Here is a 22,973-nt window from a genome sequence, read left to right as displayed (position 1 = left end):
TGGGCAGTCTGTTTATTCTCCCCTCCACCATGCTATCTCCTGCATCTCACTAATGACCTTCATCCTGTTTTTGACAGGCCATTCTCTGTTTTGACAAGGTAAAATTGATCAGCAAATGAAACACATGTGAAACATCTCTAAATACAAGCCCATGACAGGGAAAAAATTTGAGAAAAAATCTGAATGCTGTCCGTTTCCTTGCAGATAAAAACTTGGAAGGCAATTTTAATGGCCAGATGAATTCTGAATGGAGGGCTCTGTTTAAACTTTACATTCCATAAATAGAAACAAAGTGCAGACATCCTGCCTCTTGACTTGACTTTTGTCATTTGGATCTTTCAGAAGTATGCTTTTATTTGTTTTCTTGATTTCTCTTTTTCTTCTGCAAAGAAGGCTATAAAAGGGACACAGCCACTGCAGGATGGTAAAGTGATCCCTTCCTACTCTGTCACTGAGGGACTCCCCGGAAGACTTCAGCCAATCTCTTGTCTTCTCACTGCCTCTTGAAGCTGGGCCTGGTGTTTCTTTCTGTTGAATTCTGGATTTGATCACCTGACTCCACAGTAAGACATCCCATTCAATCAGAGAAACATTCCCTAGGAATTGGGGCAGGAACTCAGGTGATTCAACAATATGAAGTTTTAGTTTTAAGTTTTATTTCACAGACTCAAAGACTTTCAGAAATAAAAAGACCTTAGAAATATTTAGATTTAAGAAGCTGGGTGTGGTGGTGAATGCCTGTAACCCCAGCCACTTGGGAGACAGAGAACAGAGGATCCAGGTTCAAGGCTAGCCCATGCATAAAAGCTAGGGAACTCCCAAATCTCAACCAGTAATCCAGGCATGGTGGCAACCATCTGTGATCCCAACTATCTCAACATATTGGGATCACATGTGGGAATAGCATGGTCTAACACCAGCCTGGGCAAAAGTGTAATATCCATCTGAAAAATAACTAAACCAAAACAGGGCTGGAGGTGTGGCTCAAGTGGTAGAGCACCTGCCTGACAAATGCAAGGTCCATTGGTCATTACTGCAAAACCAAATAAACAAACAAAAAAACAAGAGAGAAATATTTAGACTCAGGATTGATAATTGGGGCTTGTCCCAGAGGCCATAATAGTCTCAAGAGCTGTATCAGTCTGGGCTGTGTTAAGCTGAGATGGCAGACAGGCAACCCCTAAAACCTCAGTGGCTTCATGAAAAAAGCCTTACAAAACAAGCCACATGATAGCCTAAGGCTGGCTAGGGAGATTGGGCCTCTGTCATCGCCACCCTTACTCATGGGCCTGATGGAAAATCCACTGTTGGGAGCGTTGCTGACCTCAGTGCAGAAGGGAACGAGAGCAGTTCCCTTAAGCCTTCAGCCCGTAAGTGCCACGTGTCTGTCTGCTCACCTTCCATTGCTCGCTGCCTGAGTACAAAGGATACAAGGAGGAAAAGTACAATGCAGACCTGTGCATTGCAAGTTCTTTTTATGTGTGAGCACTCAGGTTTGTGCTGGTTCTGCGAGTAGTTCTCTAGCTTTCAGTCTGTTCCCAAAAGGGTCTTTGACCACCTTCCCACTCCCTCACAAAGTTAAGCACCAATGATTTTAGTCTAAGCGCCTTATTTTACAGATGAAAGATCTTGAAAGGCAGGTCTTTAATCAACTTGCCAAAACCCAAAACAACATCACCAACTTGCCAAAACAAGAGTTAATTGGGAGCAGAACCAGCCCCTTAGCCTGCAGGAGGTTTAGGCCACATTTCCAGGCACAGCAGAAGGCTCCAGCCTCTGCTTCGCCAGCTCTCTGCATCCAAATTTAATTTAGAGAGGAAGAAAAGAGGTCATGGGAAGGGTCTTTGTTTCCTGTAGGTTTCAAATCCCAAATGGAGGTTGGAAACTGGTAAAGGATCCTCCTTGGAAACTTTTGAAAAATAACTCGTTTGAAAATATTTCAATGCCAAGAAAAACGTGACCCTTCGTCCCCTGTCCCCCACTGTTCACTTTCCCTTCAGCCCTCTTTCCTCTTGCCAGGTAACCTGGGCTTCCATCGTATTCTTCCAGCTTCCTCACGTCTCCACTGAGCTTCCTGTTGGGGCCCCACAAAAGGCATTATCCTGGAAGAACTGGTTTCCCATCTCTTTCATAACTCCACTTCCTTTTCGGAAGACCATGTGTTTTCCTTAATTTATTTCAGCACTCCATCCTGTCACCTCCCTCTTCTTCTCCCCTACATCCATCTCAGCTGGAATATCACTCAGCTGCTCAACTGGCATAGCAGTGTTGTATGTCAGCCTTTAAAACAAACAAAAGTTTACAAGTCTCCTCCTTAAACCCTCCAGGCATGAGGACCTTCTCCTACCCATCGCCCCCAGGACCCTGATGTATAAGGATGCTAATCAATTTATCTACATTCTCAACCTTCTTTTCCTCTTCACTGGATTCACTATTTTTTCAGCATTTCCTCCATTTGCTATCAGTTTTCTAGGTTGGAGTGTGCTAGGCTTTAATGGGAAACCAGGAAAACCAAGCATTATATATGTAATTGGTAGAAGTTATTGAATATTGGGACAGAAAGAAAGTAGAAATGAGATTAAGAATTACATAATTGCAGGAAGTCTTAAATCCAAGATACCTGCCTTGGCGTTTTATGGAGCCCAAATAAGAAAAAAGAATTAAAAATTACAAAAACATAGTTAGGCTTCAAAGAAAATACTTGTTTAGATATTAATTTACTCCTAAGTGAACATGCACTTAGAATTCCCTGTGCTCACCCTCACTTCAACCTGTTATAGGAAGAAAAGCAGAAAGGTGAGGAACGGAAGTGGAGACAGATAGCAATCTTACTCAGTTATAGTAAAGGAATCTTACATTTGCAAATTGACAAGAACACGCGACTATGTGAACACATTGCAACAGCTTTTTTAAGGTCTTGAAAGGGCCCCTGATGTGAAGAGCCCTAAAGTGTAAACATTAATTCTGAGAGTCAGGAGGCATTAGAGGTCAATGTGGCCCAAATACCTGAAAGTGGGGTAGGTCAAGAATCAGAGGTCCGTGCCTAAACTCTGAGGCAAGGTCTAAGGTGTAGAATTATTAAAGTCCACACCAGTTCACACTAGTTTCTCAATCTCCCCCTCCTCCATTTAAAAAACATGCTAATGGATTTTTGTCTTGTTCTCTAAGGATTTGCATTTTGCCAAAAAATAATCCAATTGGAAAAAAGTGATTTTATGTATCGCCAATATTGAGTGGGGGCAGAGTTTTGTAGGTTAGGACATTGAGCCTTCTCCAGAGTCCTTCAATCCCACTGGGAGGCCCCTGGGCTAGGAAGAGGAGGGTTAATGAGATTCTCAGAAAAGAGCTCTGGACAGTCTTTAAATGAATTAAAAGCTTGGGAGTAGGAGGAGGGAATAAAGAGAAGGGCAAATTGCCTTCTTTGCCTGTTCGCTGAGGGTTGGCCCTGAAAACACCTCACTGGTACTTCCTCCCCGAGACACTCTCAAATTTCTTCTACACTGGACCAGCACATGAATTTTTTCATTCATAAGGTGAGACAAAAATATGCTTTTTATCCTCCACACAAAATAGTGAGAATTGAAAGCACTTTGTTGGAGGAATTACTTAGTAAAAATGGTATAAAGAAGGGAAAAACCAATTCCTCAAAGCTAGTAAGGAAAGATAGGAAATGACATGTTTGGGGTGAATATGCATGAGCTCCCATGATTCCTTCTAATTCATGGATTTCAGACTTCAATTCCTAATTAAAAGACACATCTTTTAGCACCTGTTCTTTAAAATTGTGTTTATCAACGCTCTTCCTGAGTAGCCCTGGCCTTTGATCTTATTAGGATATGACAGTCAAGCTTGTTCCCACGTACATTCATGTACCAAGTTCCTAGGCCTCTGCCTCCTCCACAGCCTGGCCCAACACATATGGAGAATGTGCAGGTGGCCATAAGCTTGAGCTGTAACTATCAAAGTCATTGTCATTCCACCAGGTAGTAGCTTCCACACTCATCAGCATGTCTCCTTCCTGCTCAAGAAGAAGACATCTACTTACAAATGTAGATACTCTTTAACTCACTTAAAAACAGTCCCACACCCTCTCACCAGAAGGATGGAAAAAATAGTTTCTTCCAACCTAAATATAGATACAAATGAGAACTGAAACCTTGGGACTGATAACAATACTTTGGTTGATTCTTTTAAAGACATTATCAGCAGGAAGAACCAACAGGACTGCTAAATTAGAATGGGGGTGGGGGGGGTGGGAAGTGTTAGGAAGGCTCAGAAGCAGCCAGGTCTCAAAGCCAGAGACATCATTTGACTTTCATTCTTTTCAGGATACTCCTATTGACTTCTAATTAGGTCTGTTTATATTTTGGAAGAAAATCATTCCTGTTCCTTTGGGGAAATATTTCTATAAATTAGTTAGGTTAACCCATCAGTCTCTGAGTAATCCTAAAACTTGAGATACTGTAGTGGTTTATGAGAACACACAGGTAGCATGTATTCAACTAGAAGATTTAAACTCTGAGCTGAGCTCCACTCAGGACCCAGCCAGTGGATATAGGAAGGAGATGTCTTCTTCCTTTCCTACATACCTACCCATCCCTAACATTAACTTCCTTTTTTTCCTTTCTAGGTGGTACTAAGGTTTGAACTCAGGGCTTTGTGCTTGCCAGGCAAGTGCTTTACCATTTGAGTCATGACCCCAGCCTTCCTAACAGTAATTTGAGCCATCCTTTTGTGGATGGCTGAGTTCTATCAATTGCAAAGATTGCAAGACGAGAGGCCTTCCTTATATTCTGGGACTGGAAAAAAAAATCAAGGGAGAGGGAATAGAAATATCTCCTGTATAAATAACAGAGTCTAAGGCTATGAACCAGACCCACTCCTTTCCACCTTTTGTCAAAGTGGGTGTTATTCTGAGAAAGGTGGCTGATGCACACTGTTCAAATATGACTATATAAGATCTGAGACCCCAGATAAGAGTGTTGGATGTGACCCAGGGATGATCCGGGGCTGGTTGACCTTCAGGAGTCGAGGCCCATACAGGAGTCTTAGGGTAGGATCAGGGGCTAGGAGTCTCAATAGAAACTCTGCCACTCTCTGGTAGTGACTCATGAAACAACCACTTTTGTGGTTCTAGGCTTCTTTCCCCCCTTCAAAGTGGGACTGATGGGCTAGGTGATTTTTGGAGGTTCATTCTGGCTTTAAGGTTCTGACTCTAATCAAAGAAGTACACAGATGGAAGGGCATTTAATGCTGAGGTGATTTTGTTTGGACGATAAGACTACTGGGCTGAGATGTTTTAGAAAACAATTAAATATCAGATTGCCAGCTGGGAGCTATTATTATTGTGATTAGTCACCCTAAATCCTTCCTGAACCCCCAATGGGTATAAACACATAGTAATTATGACTATTCTAGATAGGGCCTGAGTAGATATTAGGGGCATTAAGTTGCCTGGTGGCTTGGCCAGAATCCTTCTGCAGCTCTTTCTATCCAAGTATATCCCATAATCCCAGGATGCTTTTTGGGAAACTTTAACAGGGTAAGTATCTTTAGAAAAGTATTACCTGTCTGCTTCTCTTTCATCCCTCTCTACTCCTCCCAGCCCCTTGTTTCTAAAAATTAGATTCTCTTGATGGTTCCTTTGAGGGAAGAGGAAGAGCAAGGAGTCCAGGCAGGGTATTGTGATGGGGACTAGATCTTTTACCTTTCTTCCATGGAAGAAAGTATAATGGGCTTGGTGTGTTCTGGAAAAGGTTAGAATTCAAGACTCAAAGATCAAAGCTGTATTTGCTCTTAAACTTTTTTGGTAAATGTTTCTGGGGTCAAAGAGGCACAATTGTGGAGGCACAATTGTGGAGGTGCAATTGTGAAGGTGCAGTTGAGGAGGTGCAATTGAAGAGGTGCAATTTTGGAGGTGAAATTGAAGCCTGTAAGATCATCTTCTACAAAACTTCTGTTTTCTCACCACACTAAGCTCATCACTCATGACCAGACAGGATGTAGATGAAGCTTATGATAGGAATTTGCAAGGGAAAAGATACTTTGCAGTATTGAGATTTGGAGTGGCAAAAGACTTCAGGATCATATTCTTTGTTGGTGATCTAGAATTCATGTTCCCTGTATGAATCTGCTAGGGCTCCATAACAAAATACTACAATGTGGCTTAAATAACAGGAACTTATTTCTTACAGTTCTGGAGTCTGGAAGTCCAAGGTCAAGGTGTTAGTAGGATTGGTTTCTGGTGAGGTCTCTCTTGTTGGCTTATCACTGAGGTCTTGTTTGGTCTTTCCTCTATGCATGCCCATCCATAATATCTCTCTCTGTCACTATCTCTGTCTCCGTCTCTCTCTGGTAAGGTACAAGTCAATTGCATGATGGTCCCACCCTTATGACCTCATTAAACCTCAATTAGCTCCCAAAGGCTTTGACTCTAAATACAGGCACATTGTGGGCTAGGCTTGAACATAAGGATTTGTAGAAGATATAATTCAGTCCATTATACTTCCTGCCTCCCCATTTGACATTCTCCCCATAACAGTACACTATATGCAAATAGCAAAACCAATGCAGGGTGCTGTATGTGTGCAGGCAGGAGAAAACAATTTTGTTATTAAGTTGTGAAAAATGGAGTAGCAATTTATTTAGAGAGATTTTCATCAATCATGACATTCTCAGGTATTTGGTGGAATTTAATAAAAGGTAATGAAAAGACAAAATGTTTTCTTTTGCTCTGATTTAAATCACAAAAGATGCCTTGTGAGCTCATCTTTTGGCATCTTCCAGAATTTGTACCAGATACTTTAGCCTGGAGGAGAGGAGGCAGGGATGGGATAACTTTCTATTTCATTAGATATTCAAAGGACTGTCATGAAAGAGTAGGATTGGATTATAGATGTATAAATATCTGACATGTGACAACATTTTCTTTTATTTTACCCTTGGCTGACATTGCTACACTCACTACAGTTCTCCAAATAATATTACTTTCTTAAAATAAAGATTATATATCATATAATATATTAAATATAATTTTTGAACAATAAAAATTATGTTGTCAAGTGCTAATACTATTCTTTTTTTTTTGCAGTATTGGGGATTGAACTGAGGGACTTGCACTTGCTAAGCAGGCCCTCTACTACTTGAGCCATACTCCCTGTCTTTTTGTTTGTTTGTGTTTTGCTTTAAACTTTTTTCAAATAAGGTCTCATGCTTTTGCCAAGGCTGGCATCCAACCTTCACCTCCTGAGTGGCTGGAATCGTAGGCGTGTACCACCACACCCAGCCCTTGTCCTTGGTCCTTTACTGAGGCACAAGTACTCAATGAAAAGAGGAGGAACTTGGATTTAATCTCAGGCTAACTGGCTCCACAGCAGTAATCATCATCACTCTGACGTGTATTTGCCTTTGGTAGGATTTATCCCACATAACTTAGAGACAGAACTAGAGTAAATGAGGGAATGTTGCAAACACTCAAATTGGGTCAATGTAAGAAACCATTTTTTTTAAACAGTGTAATTGTTGCAATAATGCATCGCCAGCCACTTGGAATGTTCCGGTCCCTGTCATTGGAGCTATCCAAGCAGAGTTGTAGAACTATCCTTTAGAATTGTCGTGCAAGTAGTTTCTGAATTGGATAAAGAAGGGAGTGGGCTGCATTACATCACCTCAGCTTCCCATCTGGCCCCTAGAGTTCCTTAACTTGAGCAGTGCCCGCAAAACTGTAAGAAACCACAAGTGACATCCTTCCTGATTCCCTTTTGCCACCACCCTTACCCTCCATCATTGTCAAGTAGAAAGAATGTCCAGGATTCGAGTAAGTCACACTGCATTCTAAAAATAGACAAGCAATAGATGCCATACAAAATGCACAGCACCTCAGAAAACAAACGGTACTCATGAAAAAACTAGATTAAGTTCTATAAAACCATCGCTCTTTTAATAGTCTGAGAAGGCTCATTGCTCTTCTTATCTGCACTTCTCTGGGGAAAGGGATAAAGTTATAGCAACAGTCAGAGATGAGTAAGTCTGTTAGTTGTTGCAGAAGTTGGCTATGTATTCAAACATTAACTCCCTCTTTATCACTCCTCAAGAATGGTATGCTTTGCAAGGCAACCATCCTTTTCTGGAATGTGACCTTGGCCATTCCTAAGAGCAGCAGAGAAAAATACCAGCCCTGTGATGTTATCATTCACTGAATGGCAAGTGCAAGATCACTGGAAATGAAAATGCACATTTGTCGAACACTAAGGAATCTTCTGGTATTTTATGCATGATCACTTTTAAGATTTCTACAGCAAGTCTCTTCTCTTCTGAATGTCTGTGGTATTAAACTTTGAAACAAGAGTGGCCTGTGTCACTTCTGCACAGCTCCTATGACCTCCTGCTTTAGGACAGAGGTTGACCCTCTAATTGGCCTTGCCCCAACTGGGCAAGTGTAGATGGACTCTCTGAAACTTGGCAAACACAGCACACAGAAGAGTCCTGACCCAGACCTGAGATCAGTGTTAATCTTCACGTCACTACTGAACAAACCTGTGTGACCTTGGGCAAGTCATTTATAACCTCAACCTCTCTTTTTATTTTCTGACACTTGAAATTGGGACAGTGACAATTGGTCTCCCTTAAATCACAAAAAGAAAGGATAAAGGATGACCCAGGAATGGATGAAAGTTGGTTAGAGGCCCTGGGGCAGGGGAGTGGTGGTCCCTCAGTCATTCTCTCACATAGGCAGTTCTTGTGGCCCCAAGCTATGTGCCCATAGCTATTGTTTACACAGAAAGGGTTGAAATGTCCCACACTATTGTAACTAAATACCTAATATCCAGGTTTGGGTGTCTGTGAATAAACATCCCCTTTCATGGGAGGGATGGGAGCAAGGGGAGTTTCTACTTTCTTTTAATATTTTTCCAAATGTGTGCTCTGGGAAAGATTTAATGAATGAATTTAGAAGAAGCTAGCAACCTGCTACATGATTTCTCAACAATTAGAGAAATCATGTTGTTTTGAATGTTGACTTTGGGATTTTCGATGGATTTGGAGGAAAATGTCAGAAAGATTGTTAGAGAAACTTATTTCCTGATTAAGAAACAAATAGTTGTGAGTTAACAAATGACGATAACAGGAATGACAGCTAGCATTTGTGAGGGGTTACATATAATTTGCCTATGCTTAGTAGTTCACACATACTAACTCACTCATTCCTCATAGAAACTCACTAAGATAGATAGCATTATTCTCCCTGTTGTGCAGAAAAGTAAACTGAGGCCACAATAACCCCTTCTTCTCTTATCAAAGATTCTATCTCACACTGTAGACCAGCGTGTAAGGTGTACATTACACATTCCATAGGTGATTGGTTAAAGAAACTCAGATTGAGACAAATCAAATTCAGCCATAGTTGGCAAAATCTGAATGTGACCCTACCCTCCTGTTGTGGAGAACTTCCTTCCTGCATTGGGATGTCACCCATTCAAGCCACAATCACATGCTTGCCTGAGCCAGGCTTGCTGAAATCAGATGCCCTGTAAAGAATCATGTGATGTGTTGCTCACACCCTTCTTGAAGCAGAACTTCAGGCCAAGGGCCTGGCAGAGACCAAGGGTCACACCTCTTTTGAGACTCTGTCAATTCTCTCCCTTTCCTTTCCAGTATTATAGCACTGCTGGGCCCTGAAGTGTCCAGGTTACGCTCCAGTTGTTATTATTATTATTATTATTACTTTGGTAGGACTGGGGTTTAAACTCAGAGCCTCAAGCTTGCCAGGCAGGTGTTCTACCACTTGAGCCACACCTTCAGAAATTTTTGCTCTGGTTATTTTAGAGATAGAGTCTTGTTTTTGCCTATGTTGGCTTAGACTATGATTCTCCTATTTTACATTTTCCGTCATAGCTGGAATGACAGGTGAGTGCCACCATGCCCAGCTATTGTTTGAGATGGAGGTCTTGCAAACTTTTTGTCCAGGATGGCCTTGAACCCCCATCCTCTGGATCTTAGCCTCCAACGTGGCTAGGATTAAAGATGTGAACCTGTCCAGTTTTTCTTAAGGATAACTTTAGTCATCCCAAATAACTGATCAAAGGAGTGACCAGTTAAAATAGTATATTGACAAATTATCACCATGGGTAATGAGCAGTTTTCTTTCTCCTTTCGTTCTTTCTTTTTTCTACATATTTTGCTAATTGATCAAAGCTTGACAGCCCTTGTCCGGTTCTCTATTCTGATCTCTTCGTGTTTCCAAGTTTTGCACTATTACACTAATAAAAACATGATGCTCAGAGGCTTGAGGCTTGATACACTTCTTCCTTTGTGGAAGCTGACCACTGCACAGCCCTGAGACAGCTGCTGTGACGGGGTGTTCACCTTAAGGTCATGCAGCGCGTGAGCACAGTTATATAACAGCTGGAAGACAACTCAGTGTGAGTCCAGGAAGCAGCCCCAGGAAGAAGAAACAAGGGTGATGGAATCTTACAGTTTTCTTCGTTCAGTCCAAAGAGTCTTCTTTTGGGCCCATCTACTATCTGTTTGTTTAGATACACAATTGCCTTGGTAGTGGAAGCCAGGATTATTCATCCAGGTGGGCTTTCTTCCTTCAACATTTTTTGATGGGTAAATTTTTATGTAGTGTTTTGAAATCATTTCATCCAGTCTTTCCCCATCACTTGCTCTGCTGGTTGGTTGTAAGCATAGTCCATATTTACATGTAATCTATATACAGTGGTTTAATTCTGCTTCTTATTCACTTAGTGCATTTATAGTAGGCCTGTTGTTGTTGCTGTTTCTATGACAACCACCACAAGCAACAAACCTTTGTGGTGGCTGCTATAAATTTTAGCTAATCAATCATTTCTATTACTCTGCTCTCTTGCTTGCCTACCATTGTAGATTGAAAAAATAAATAAAACTGTTTCTAAATGCCCTGGTGCCAGGAGGGTTCATGGAGACATCTAAAGAGGAGTTTCTGGAAAAGATTCTATTTTTTTTAGATAAAAGGGATAGATCCAAATGATGGAGAGATGCTGAAATCACTTCTCTTTTCCCTTCTTCCTGTCTTGAATTTGGTCATGATGTCTGGAGTTATGGCAGCAATATTGTAGCTATGAGGAAATAGACATGCAGACTGAAAACCAACATGCTATGAATGCAAGAGGTAACTGTTACAAAGCATTTGGGCCAACGCTGAAACCTCCTATCTGGTCTTCCTGGTTTTGTAAATAAGAAGTATTCTTGTGATATAAGCCTTGGCTAGTCACATGCTCTGTTTCTTGGAAGCAAAAACTTTTTCTAACCATTATTTCTCTTTTTTAAGATGCGGTTTCGCTATGTTTCCCAGCCAGGCCTCAAATCCTTGGACTCTAGTAGATCCTCCTGCCTCAGCCTCCTAAGTAACTGGGACTGCAGGTGCACGCTGCCATGCTTGGCTTTTGTTATGGTCTTCATAGCCATCATTTCAACCTTGTTCAAGCTTGAAGCAGTGAGCCTCAGAACAGCAGCAAGTTGGCAGAAACATTTCATAAGGGAAACTTTGGGTAGCTTTGAAGTGTTGGTAGGACATAGGGGGTTTGTGGGTGGAACTAATGGTATTAAACTTGGCATTGCCCTCTTGCTTTTCTCTTTCCTGGAAGCTGCCTAGTTGCCCAAGCAGTAGTCTGGACTGTCACCCAGATATGTCATGTCCCTGAGCAAGTCCCTAGTAATTGGTGAGGCTGAAGAAGCATACACTAAATTGTTAAAATCAGGCAAGAGAGCGCGAAACAATGCTGGTGTTCTGTAAAATGAAGGAGATCCTTGGTGTTCCATCTTCTGTCCCTGAAATGTCCTCCTCTTGCATTCCTATTCCCCCAAGTGCCCAGGTCTTAGCACATCTGATCTTTTAAAGCTTCTTCAAGCTCTGCATCTTTTCCAGCTCCCACCTGCCCTTTCTTGTTCTATGTCCTTCTCCTCTTAACTGGCAGTCACCAAGGAAAGACCAGCCTTCCCAGAATGGCTTCTGTGACCAGAAGACCACAAATTCCAGGATCCCATAAGTGTGAGAAGTACTTTTTACCAAATGTTCCCTCTTAGAACTTCACTTGCTCATTAAGAGAACAATTTGCTGGTCGAGTGGCTCAAGTGGTAGAGCACCTGCCTAGCAAGCATGAGTTCAAACCCCAGTGCCACCAAAAAAGAGAGAGAGAGAACAAGGAAATCTAGCAGGAGGGAGAGTTCTTGCCAGCAAGTGTGGGATTCCAAGTTCAAATCCTAGTACCATAAAAATAAAACAAACAAAAAAAGAGTAGAGAAATCTTTCTGAAGTCCAATTGAGCCACTATTTCCCAAAGATGCTACGATATGGATCCCTATTCCTTGTTAATATTCTGTGTGGGTCGGTCTTACACAGCCCATCTTGGATAGTGTGCTAAGGACACTCAACCATGGCTGAGGACAGCCATCACTCCAAACTCCCTGATTTTGCATGCATGCACTCAGTCCTGGAGGTGAGTCCCAGACTCCTTGATTTGGCTTTTTAAGATCCTCATCAATATCTCCCAAATGGAGTTTTGTAGTCTCATTTCTCATTCTTCTTCTACATGAATTTTCTGCTCTCACAGAACTCTCTTTTTTGTTCCCTAAATAGTCTGGTCCATTTCTGCCTCCCTATTTGTGTCTGTTTTCTGTAGAGAGGGGTCTTGAATTTCATAAGGACTGGGGGAAATGTCAGAAATTCTTAATTAGTCATTTAACAAATATTTATTGCCTGTTGGCTTTAACATTGTATCTCTTGAGATGCTTTGTTGCAAGCAACAGAAATAGGCCCTGGCTAATTTAGGAAGAAGAGGAATTTATTGAAAGGACATTGAGTAACTCAAAGAATTTCTGGGGGATCCAGAGAATAAAGCTTGACTGCAACCAGGAGCGATGTTGCCAATTGCACTGCAGGATTCACACAGTGAAGATGTCACTGTAGCTTACTCCATCTGCACTGTCAGTACTGGTCCTCAGATGCTGAGGCTAGAACCCACCTGTCTCTGGAACCTACCTGTAGCTACCATTGTGTCCAGTGCTTGTGACCAGAGTGGATTCTGAATGGTTCTTTTGTCATATCACCAAAGACTATCTGATTGGTGGAATCTTGAACATATGTCCATGTCTAACTACAAGGCAGCCTGGAAAACGCAGTATCTGAGATGTTTACCTTCAATAGGAGGAGATGGGCTCTGTTTGCTAAGATGGGGAATTGCCTAAAGAAAAGAAAGCAGCTCTGGTTTGTCAGAGTGACAGCTGTTTTCCATGGTTATGTGATAGATGAATGAGAAACACAGAGAAGGAAAGCCTCTTCTTCATACCTTCCATAGGAGTCTGCAGTCTAGCTAAGTAGACAAGACAAAGAGATAGGATGATTTAAAATGAAGCAATATGTGGAAATATAATGAATTGAACTGCTTAATAAAATATTCTCAAATGGTGTTGGGTAATCAACAGAGCCAGAGAAAAGCATATTCACACCCCAGAGCTCCAAGCCACTGCTTTCCCAACATTTTTTCCTAGGGCAAGTATGTAAATAGCCTGTTTCTGCCTGGACTATTTCTATTTTTCCAAGTTTATCAGTGCCAAGACAAGGTCCTTGGTTTGCCCAATGAGGTGCTCAGGGCCTTGAATGTTTTTAAATACATAAATGACTTTTTGGCCAAGCAGAAACACTAGTTCTCTTTTCTTTCCCTGGGAAGACAGTCAGATGCTAAGACCAAAAGAATCATGAATTTGGGAATGAGTGAAGGTTCTTGACTTGGAGTCGGATGGGTAGAGTGTTCAGAGCCCTGGGAAATCTACCACAAACTACTCTTCTGCAGTGTGTGGTTCCCCCTCCCTGGCAAAGGGCAGGGCTAGGCTGCACTAGGGTAAAACACTAGGCAGAGCTGAGTGCTTTTTCTATGCCATGTCAAGGTCATTGGTGCCAGGACATTAGGAAGTGTGCTGATGTAGTCAGCCAGTGGCCACTCAGTGTTAACAATCGAAGTTGTGTGGGCAGAGCTGGGAAAAATGGGTCACTTGGCTGCTTCTGGACATCCAAAGCCAGCAGGCAGGGCCTCCACCCATAACAGCCACCCAGCCCCGAGGCCCGGCTGCTCTGCCATCTGTATCTGTGTTGCCATGCAGCTCTCTGCTTCACCTTCTGCATCTTTCTAGGAGTCAAGATGGCCTCCAGAAAGAGTGAAAGTGAAAACAAAAATAGGGAGAAGGAACTGATCAATAGCTCCACTTCTTGTCATCTGACTGATCTTTAGCAAGTCCTTCTTTCCCCACATCATCAGAAAAATGGGAGTATGTGAGACAGCCAACATGGCATCAGAGCAAACCACAAAGAACAAGTACCTGCAAGGAGGTTAGTTCAAAGCCCAATATGCTCTTCAGTCCCAAGTGATACTTAAAGAGTGGCTGCAGCTCGAGCTGTTGGTTTTCTGCTCTGGCTCTTGGCTTTGTTTGCATCCATGAAAGTTTGTTAGGAAAAAGTCCTTCTGTATGCAGACTGGCAGTGAGAGCCTGGGTAACAAGAGGAATTGCTCATCCAGCCTGGCCATCCAACCCCACCGCTCCTCTCTTCTGTGTACACACACTCTCTCTCTCACACCTCCACACACATTTTCTCTCACATGTACTGTCTCTCTCTGGCTGTCTCTCTTACACACACACACACACACACACACCCCTAAGAAATATGTAAAGTGTGACAGTTAGCAATGACTAATGCTCTGACAAGTACAGTATAATGTGCCAAGAGGAGACTCTGGACCTAGAGTCCTGGGTTTGGAAATCATGACTCAGTTTGTTGGGTGACCTTGGACATGCTCCTTACCTTCTCTGGGACTCAGTTTCTACATCTATAGAATAGGATAACGCTAGTACCTGTCACCTGGGGCTGTTGTGAGGACTAAATTAAAGAAGGACCCAGCACACGGCTGTTTTTAATACTATTGTCACACATCTGGCTGTTTTTAATACTATTGTCAAACATCTGAATGAGCGCAGCTGTATTCAGAACATCCTTAAGAAAAGGAAAACTTGACTGTGGGCATGCTTCACGGGCTGAGCGCTCTCTAGAAATGATTTTATGGACTCCTTACTTTTATCTTGAGCTCAGTACTGTGAGAATGATGCTAAACAACAACTCCACCTACTACAAAGTGGGGAACTTAGATTCAAACCCAGGTCCCTCTGGATCCAAATCCCTCCTTCCCCCCAGGCCACGCCTCTCCCCTCCCCTTGGTGGCTGCCACCATTACTTAAGATATTCGAAGGAAACTGGAATTTCCTCCAGAGAGTCGTGGTCATGTACTTCTTCAGTACTGACAAATCTTCTTCTTTGGAAAAATAGGTTGACAAAAAATTTCAAAAGTCATTTATTACTAAGGTGAATAACCCAACTAGGCAAAATATTGTTTGGGGTTAACTATTACGTGTGACTAATGTGCACAGGTGGCTGGTAAACTGGCTTTTGGCAGAAGTCCAAATGAATAAATTCTGAAACGTTTTTGAAAAATTCAGTATCTCAGAAAAACTATGTTTCCCAGTGTGCCAGCTTTCTGTTATTGTAATAGACTACCTGAGATAAACAATTTAAAAAGAGGAAATAGTTACTTGTCTCACCGTTTCATAGATTCAGTCCATGTTCACTTAGCTCCGTCACTCCCTTGCTTTGGGTCTGGGGCAAGGCAGAGCATTATGGTGGGGAGCAACTCATGGAGTAGAAAAATGGCGAGAGAAAGAAACGGCACGTTCCCAGTGACTCAGTTTCCTCCAGTTAGGCCCTTCCCCTACAAAGTTTACAATTCTTCCCAACAAGCTAGGACCAAACCTGCAACACACGAGCCTTTGGGGACATTTAAGATTCAAGCCACAGCTCGGCTTTTGTGGTACACACCTGTAATTCCAGCATTTAGGAGACATAGGTAAGAAGATCATGGTCCAGGCAAGTTAGGGCAAAAGCAAGAGAAAGAAAGCAAACAGCTAAAGCAAAAAGAGCTAGTGGCTTGAGTGATAGAGCACCTGCTTAACAAGCAGAAGGCCCTGAGTTCAAACCCCGATATTGTCGAGAAAATAAAAGACTCAAATCCTAATAGCTTACATTGGTTCATGCTTGTTTCAATATGGTTTTGTAAGGGTTTTTGTTTTTACATAGTGTAGCTGTTACTCCTATACGTGAAAAATACAGAGTGACTTTGTCCATAGCATGATCATGAGTGAAGTTTGGAGCCTGTGTAGGACAGGAGCCTGTGGGTCCAAGGCTTGGGCCTGTCTTTGCACCATGGTGTCCTCCTCCAGAGTCCCTGGAATATTCTTGTTTCCCCAAGCTCTACAAAGTCCAGGACCCTTTTGGAAGTCAGCATGACAGAGGAAGAGGAACTGCACATGTGTTATTTCATTACTTCTCACCATAGCCTGTTCAACTGGGAGGAGCCTGAGGCCCAGCATGGGTCCATAATCTACTCCACGCCACACAGAGTGTTGGACAGAACAGAGGCAGAGCTGGTCAGGTGTCCCTTCACCTGGCCTGGAGCTGGAGCTATGCTCCGACCACCGCAGGCTGAAGTGCCTCCATGCTGGGCCTTTCAGAGCAGCCTATATTCTGAGGCTGAGCCCTGCAGGCAGGGATGTCATAAGTAATTACTGAAGCTATTCCAAGCAGGGCCCGGCTTTCTGACCCACTTGCTCTTGGCTCCAGTACATCTAAGGTACCAGGGATGATTTCATCCCTTGTCTGGAAATGGCTTGCTCAGTGACTTATTCTTCAATTAAATGGATCCTTCTGCTACCACCTCCAGCAGCTAGGGCTGGTGCATCCTTCCTCCAGAGGCAGGCTGCCTTTGAGAAGCAACAAGTTATATTGATGCCTTTGATACAATTGGACATGCACAGCCAGATTGGCAAATTGGACAGGGAACAGACACCGTCTGGACCTCTGTGTTTTATCTTCTAGTTTATCTTCCCCAGGTGGAGATAATGGGGACAGATGGAGAAACAAGGTAACTTGTCTTGTACTTTTACTGGAAAAAAAAATCATAATTACGCCAAGTAAAAAATAATTGCAGACAAGACCACATGTCCAAACAATGAAGTGATTAAAATCATGTTAAGTGTTATATCTTTTCTGTATCCACCTGACCTCCAAATTCTTGACTTGTTCCAGCCTACTGATTCTTTTCATACTATGCGTGTTCTAATTTAGCTGTTTAAAAGGGAACTTTGAAGTTCTGTTAATATGTTAATATGTGACTGCAAGAAAATCCAAGGTAGGGAGAAAAATTAAACTCCAATGCCACTCTGGGGAAGTTGGCTTTGTAAGGAGACATTGTTTTAAAGCCAAAAACAAGCCAGAGATTACCAAGATTAGGCTTCACTCTTTGCTTCCCAAATCTTGATGCTTAATCCTTGAAAGCTAATTTTCACAATCCCTTTTCTGTATTCTCTGGGGCTTGAGGTAAGTTTCTCTTCCACAGAGAAAGAGTAAGAGATGGGTGATGGGGAGGGAGAAGGGACTCATTTCACGAAACTGACAAAATAAGTTTGTGCTGGTAATAGCATGTGTGCTACAAACTTGCTCCTACATGCAGTGTAATTGTCTGGATGGGAAGTTGCTTACAGAGACGATGACATTTAGAATTTGGCGTCTTGGTAGTTTTACCTTTGATCTTGGAAAGCTGCCCAAAGTAACCAAGTCATTCCCAATCTGGCTTGCTTGTTATTTTAATTATTTTGAAAGTTGGGAGACACTTTCCTTTCAGTCAGGTGGTACCAGAGCCCTACTTTCTGATCTTAAAGGAGCAGAGTGGATGGACCTCACAATCTATGGTTAAACAAAAACACAAACCACTGTACACAGCGACCTTCTTTATGCTTCAAATCCCAGCCTGCAGCAGATCACATTTGACAAATTTTAAACTTTTTAAAGTGAAATCTGAAACAGAAATTCAGGAGGCTCTTAATTACATTGGCCCCAGAGGTAATAAGGAATATTGCTCAGCTCGCCACAGGGCTCCAGTCAAAGCTGGGTTCTCACTGCAGGGCAGTCCTTTGGGATTAGGATGGAGGCCAACCTACAGAACAGTGTCTTCTGTCTCTGCTACACTCAGCTCTGAAGGAGACTGAGGGCAGGAGGAAACAGATCTGGAGTTACTGAGACAGTAGTCTTAGTGGAGGGAATGGGTCTCCTCAGTCTTTCCAAGTGGGCAATGTAGGTAATGGGCAGAAAGAGATGAGTTCAGAGTTGGGTGAGGAAAGCCCAGGGAGCTAGAATAGGAGGAGACAGAGTGGTCGGTAGTCATGAAGGGTGGGAAGAGAGAATATGGGGTAATTAACTGTTTCCTCTGCTGTCAGGGAGGAGAAAACACTGAGAAGAAACAGTGGATGGAGACACGTATCAAAGCTAGGGAGATTATTCCAGATCATCTGGTGGGCCTGAGTCAACCAACTTAAAGACCTGACCAGCAGAAGGGAGGCTTCTTGGATGAAGAAGAAATCTTGACTGTGGATAGCAGCTTTGGCCTGTGCCCAAGAGTTCCAGCCTGTCTTTCCTGACATCCTACCCTGTGGATTTTGGATTTGTGCTCCTCGTCCTCATAATCATGTGAGCCCATTCTGCACAGTAAATCTCTTCATGTTTATCTCCTACTGACTCTGCTTCACTGGTTGGAACTGGACTGGTAGAGATAGGAGCTTAGATTCCTTTGTTTCAGCTCCCGGAAGTGCTGCTGTGGCAGAGTCCTCCGCTGCCATCCACCTTTGGGGAGTGCTTTGACTGAACTGGGTCACCTTGCCCTGGGTTCCACTCCCTTCCCAAGATGGCTCACATCACTGATTGGTAGATGTGGGGGTGTAAAGGCCTGGCCCCATGCTCCAAGTCTGGATAACTCTGAAGGGCTTTAGAGCTTCCAAAGAGTTAGGCTTATGCCTCATTATGGCTGCATCATAGGCCAGCATCCTCCTTTCTTCCCTCCTTGCATGAGTGTTGATTCCAAGAACAAGATGTTATAAGTCTCCTACTCATAAATCCCCCTCCACTTGGCAGGTTCTTCATCTGTACCATGAACCATCTCCATTGAGTTTCTGTCCATTTCCTACATCTTCTAACCTTCCCTTCTCATGTAGGGAAGGTTCTCTTTGCCTTCAGCATGTGAAAATGACATAGGCTTTCCAATATTTAAAAGAAACACAACCAAAAACTATAATCACCATTCCTAAATTCTGTGTTAGCCTCAAGTTATGGATTTATTTGTTCTTCCCCACCCAAACTTCTTGAGGAACTACCTTGACTCTGCCTCTACCTTACCTTCCACTCAGGCTTTCAGTCCCTATCACTCTGATGAAGTTTCTCTTCCTAAGGCACCAGCAGCCTCTCATATGCACTCCACAGCCCTTCCCATACTTGACTTGGCAATTGTCAATATGACTTTCTCCTTTTTGAAACTGCTGTCCTGGTTCAATAGCTTCCAACATCCAGATCTCTCTCGGTTTTGCTCTTCGGTATTCTCCATGGGCTCTCTGTATCATCTACTGCAGTGTCGTCCCAGTCTCTACTCTCTCCCTGGGCACTTTGACCACACCCATAGCCTTAGAAATCACCTAATGTGTGCCAATGACAGACATGTCCTTAGCTCAATCTCAACCTCTGTCCTGGTTCTGAATGCCACATTTTCCACTATTGAACAATTTTCCCATAGTGTTCTACTTTGTCCAATGCTGAATTCACCCGACACATGTTCCTCCTTTCTGAGCTAATGCACAATGTCATTCTTTCCACCAATAGAGTTCAATGATCCACCCCAACATACACACCCCAACTGACCATCAGGGATTATGATATCTTCCCTTAAATAGTGCACTCTCAGAGGAAGCCCTGTTTCTCTCATCTTAATATTTTCCCTCAGATCGTTACTGTGTCTCACCTATTTCATACAACGATGGACAGCGCCACCCTCGAAACTGAACAACTGCACACTTTAGAGAGCTTGACTCTGTCCTTTCTCTGATCACACCCCTAGCCACAAATCAAGAAGACCATAAGGCCAAAGGGACACTTTCACTGTAGACAACATATCTCAATTCTAGTCCATGCTTCAATATCCAGGATTGCTGATGGCCCGAGCCTGCTTTCAGAGCCTATGTAGGACCCTCTCCAAGACACAACCCCTAAGTGGACGCTGACTGCATCATTACAGTACACATCTGTAGGCTCAAGGCAGGCCATGTGGTGGTTCTTTACAGTGAGGTACGTGCATGACTGAAAGTAGACTGTCTAGACACATGTATACAAAACTCCTTGTGAGTCCATATGAGCTGAGGTGTCAGGTTGAGGGAAAATAGGGATGGTCTATAGCTAATTTTGCTCTTTCTCCTAGCATCCAGGGTTCTGGCTAGGAAGTATCTTCTACATGCAAAGTATTAAAGATGGAATCTTTGGGAATCAAAGATGAGCCAGTCATATCTCTGCCTTCAATAGGCTCAGAAACAGATAAGGAGAGCCATTATGAAACCTCAGGAAGACCAGTTTCATAAAGGCATCTTTGAAGAGCTGTGAGGGAAGCAGGCCAATCCTGCCAGTTAATATAGGAAGCCTTCCCATCTGGGATAACATTGGACCTGGAACTTGAACCTTGAGAATAAGTTTGTCAAGCTTGAGGAAGCCACTGTAGGCAAAGAAAATAGCAAGTGTTCAAAGAATCATGGGTGGCTAACTGAGCTCCAGGACAGATGGCAGGAAAGGCAGCATGAAGGCCTTATGGGGTTTGCCAAGGAACTTCTACTTTATCCAGAGAACAGTAGGGAAATTTCCAAGGTTTTTATTATTCACACATTTGAAAGATTCTTCTGTAGACTGGTCTCTTAAGGGGTCTCCTGTTCTCTCACCTTCTCCCTTCCCTGAGAGTTCAGCCACCTCCCTATTGCCAAAATACACCTTCTAGAACCTGAATTGGATGTTGACTCTCTTCTACTTCTTTCCCTTGCCTACGGAGTACAGTCTAACTCTGTCACAGTTTGACTTGCCCTTCACGTCATCTCAGTCTCTCCCATACACTTCTGCCACAGACATACCCAAGTCCTTTCTCTTCCCAGTCAAAGGCATCATGCTCTCTGATTACTCTGCACCAATGACCTTCTCCATGTCATTGGCCTGAACAACTCTTTATCTTTCAAGCAGTGTGATGGGGAGAAAGACCACAGAGTTCACTCAGAGTGATCAGAGTCCTGCTCAAGAAGCATGGGCAGGTCACTTGAACTCTCTGAGCCTTGGATACCTCACTTTTTCCAGGACATGACACCCACTTCATGAGGCTACTAGAAGGATTGATGCAGCAACATAGGTAAGCCCCTGGAATGAGTACCCAGGTGACTACTGGAGTGAGCCCTCTGGAATCACATGCCCACTGACCTGAAGCTTTTTTCCACTTCATGCTTACATGAAGAATCTGCCTTGCTTCCTTGGCATAACCCCAGCCTGATTCCTATTGACTTTATTTATTTTTTTCTTTTGAAACAGGGCCTCATGTGCAGGCCAAGCTGGCCTCAAACTCACCATCCTCTTGCTTCAGTCTCCCAAGTGCTGGGAATCCAGATGTGTGCCGCCATGCCTGGCTCCTACTGACCTTCATTCCAAGGGAAATCCTACTCTATCTAGCCCTAGCCATTGCCTGATATCCTGCTGCAAACCCAATGGATCCCTTGAAACCATAACACATGCTGCAAGTTGTCCACTCTCTAGCCAGTCCTGCTACTGGCCCTCTTTACCAGGCTGAGGTCGATGCCAATGGAACCGAGCCTGGTACATTCTTTGACAATAATTCAATTTGGTTGCTATTGGCCTAAGAAATTATTTTAGCTCCTAAACCCAACCCAAATTCTGTCTATTTCTACCTTAATTCTGACTCCCCACCAATCAACAGAGGCTCATAAACCCAATGGTTTATGACCCATAACTAAGGAGACCCTATAACTAACTTATCACCTAAATCACTATGGTTTAGAGACTGAAGGTGCACCCTCTGAGTTAACTAGATGTGTGGTTCTCCAGAGCTCTGAAACATCTAGCCTGTTACACTGTCCCTCTGTTATAATGGCTGTTGTTCCAAACAGCACTGATCATTGGGAAGATGCAATAGTAAGACAAAGAAAGAAATTTCCTTCTTCATCTGTCTGTCTCCTTATGTACCATGGCTTGTTGCCTTTAGCCATGGAGGTGTCTCTCCAGGTTTCAGTTTATTTAGTCAGCTTGTTCTATTGTGGCTCAGCCAGAAAAGCATCCAGCCACTGAAAGAGAGAAAGAAAGAAGAACAGTGTTTCTCTGCTGAGATGCCCCAGGCAAACAGAGGCTGCTGCTGCTCTGCCAGGGAGCCTGAAGGGACACGGCAGTCACGCTGCTTCATGTGGGTGGGAGCTGAGACAGCTGCATTTTGCGGTGCTTGTCATTCGTATTTGACAACTGTTTGGGGTTTTGGAAACTCATGGCATTGGGTTACAACACCTCATCCCCACCCATCTTGGTAACCACCATTCCCCCCCAACCAGAGGAGGTCATGCCAACTCTGAGATGAGGCAAGGCCATGCTTGGCAGCCCTGGCTGGCTCCTGTCTGGCACCTGGCAGGCTTTTTCTCTTCTATACGACTAGACTTGAAGATTCCTGTGGCCCAAAGCGTCATGATGCTGACTCCCCAGGGATAGCAATCGGAATAAAACTTCTTTCTGCTTTTAACAGTATATTGAATGTTAAAACGGTCCTGAGTCACGTGCCTCCTGTGGGAGTCCTTGGGCCTTCATTTGGGAATGGGAATACATTTTTCTCTGGCACTTAATAATGTATTGACATTTAAAGGAAATTCCCTTCAGTTCTTTTATTTCACCATCATGCATGGCCTTGAGCCAGCCCACCACATAAAGCTCCTGGGGGGAAGGTGAAAAAGGAAAGAATGAAGCAGGCCCTTATTACTCTCTACTCATGCTAAAG

General features: G+C 43.2%; 1 long non-coding RNA gene across 6 annotated transcripts in view; it reads left to right on the top strand.

Moving 5' to 3' along the window:
• LOC141424198 (uncharacterized) overlaps positions 1-22,973 on the top strand; it is a 154,987-nt gene that overhangs the window by 76,200 nt on the left and 55,814 nt on the right. For 2 of the 6 annotated variants that reach the window (XR_012449171.1, XR_012449173.1), the window contains exon 6: positions 18,352-18,636. The exons of the other annotated variants lie outside the window; for them this stretch is intronic. This is a non-coding gene — a long non-coding RNA (uncharacterized lncRNA). Of the gene's footprint in view, positions 1-18,351; positions 18,637-22,973 lie in introns of those variants that run through there. 6 annotated transcript variants of the gene reach the window in all.

Source organism: Castor canadensis, chromosome 6, assembly GCF_047511655.1.
Source record: "Castor canadensis chromosome 6, mCasCan1.hap1v2, whole genome shotgun sequence".
NCBI lineage: Eukaryota > Metazoa > Chordata > Mammalia > Rodentia > Castoridae > Castor > Castor canadensis.
This window is presented reverse-complemented; position numbering and strand designations above follow the sequence as displayed.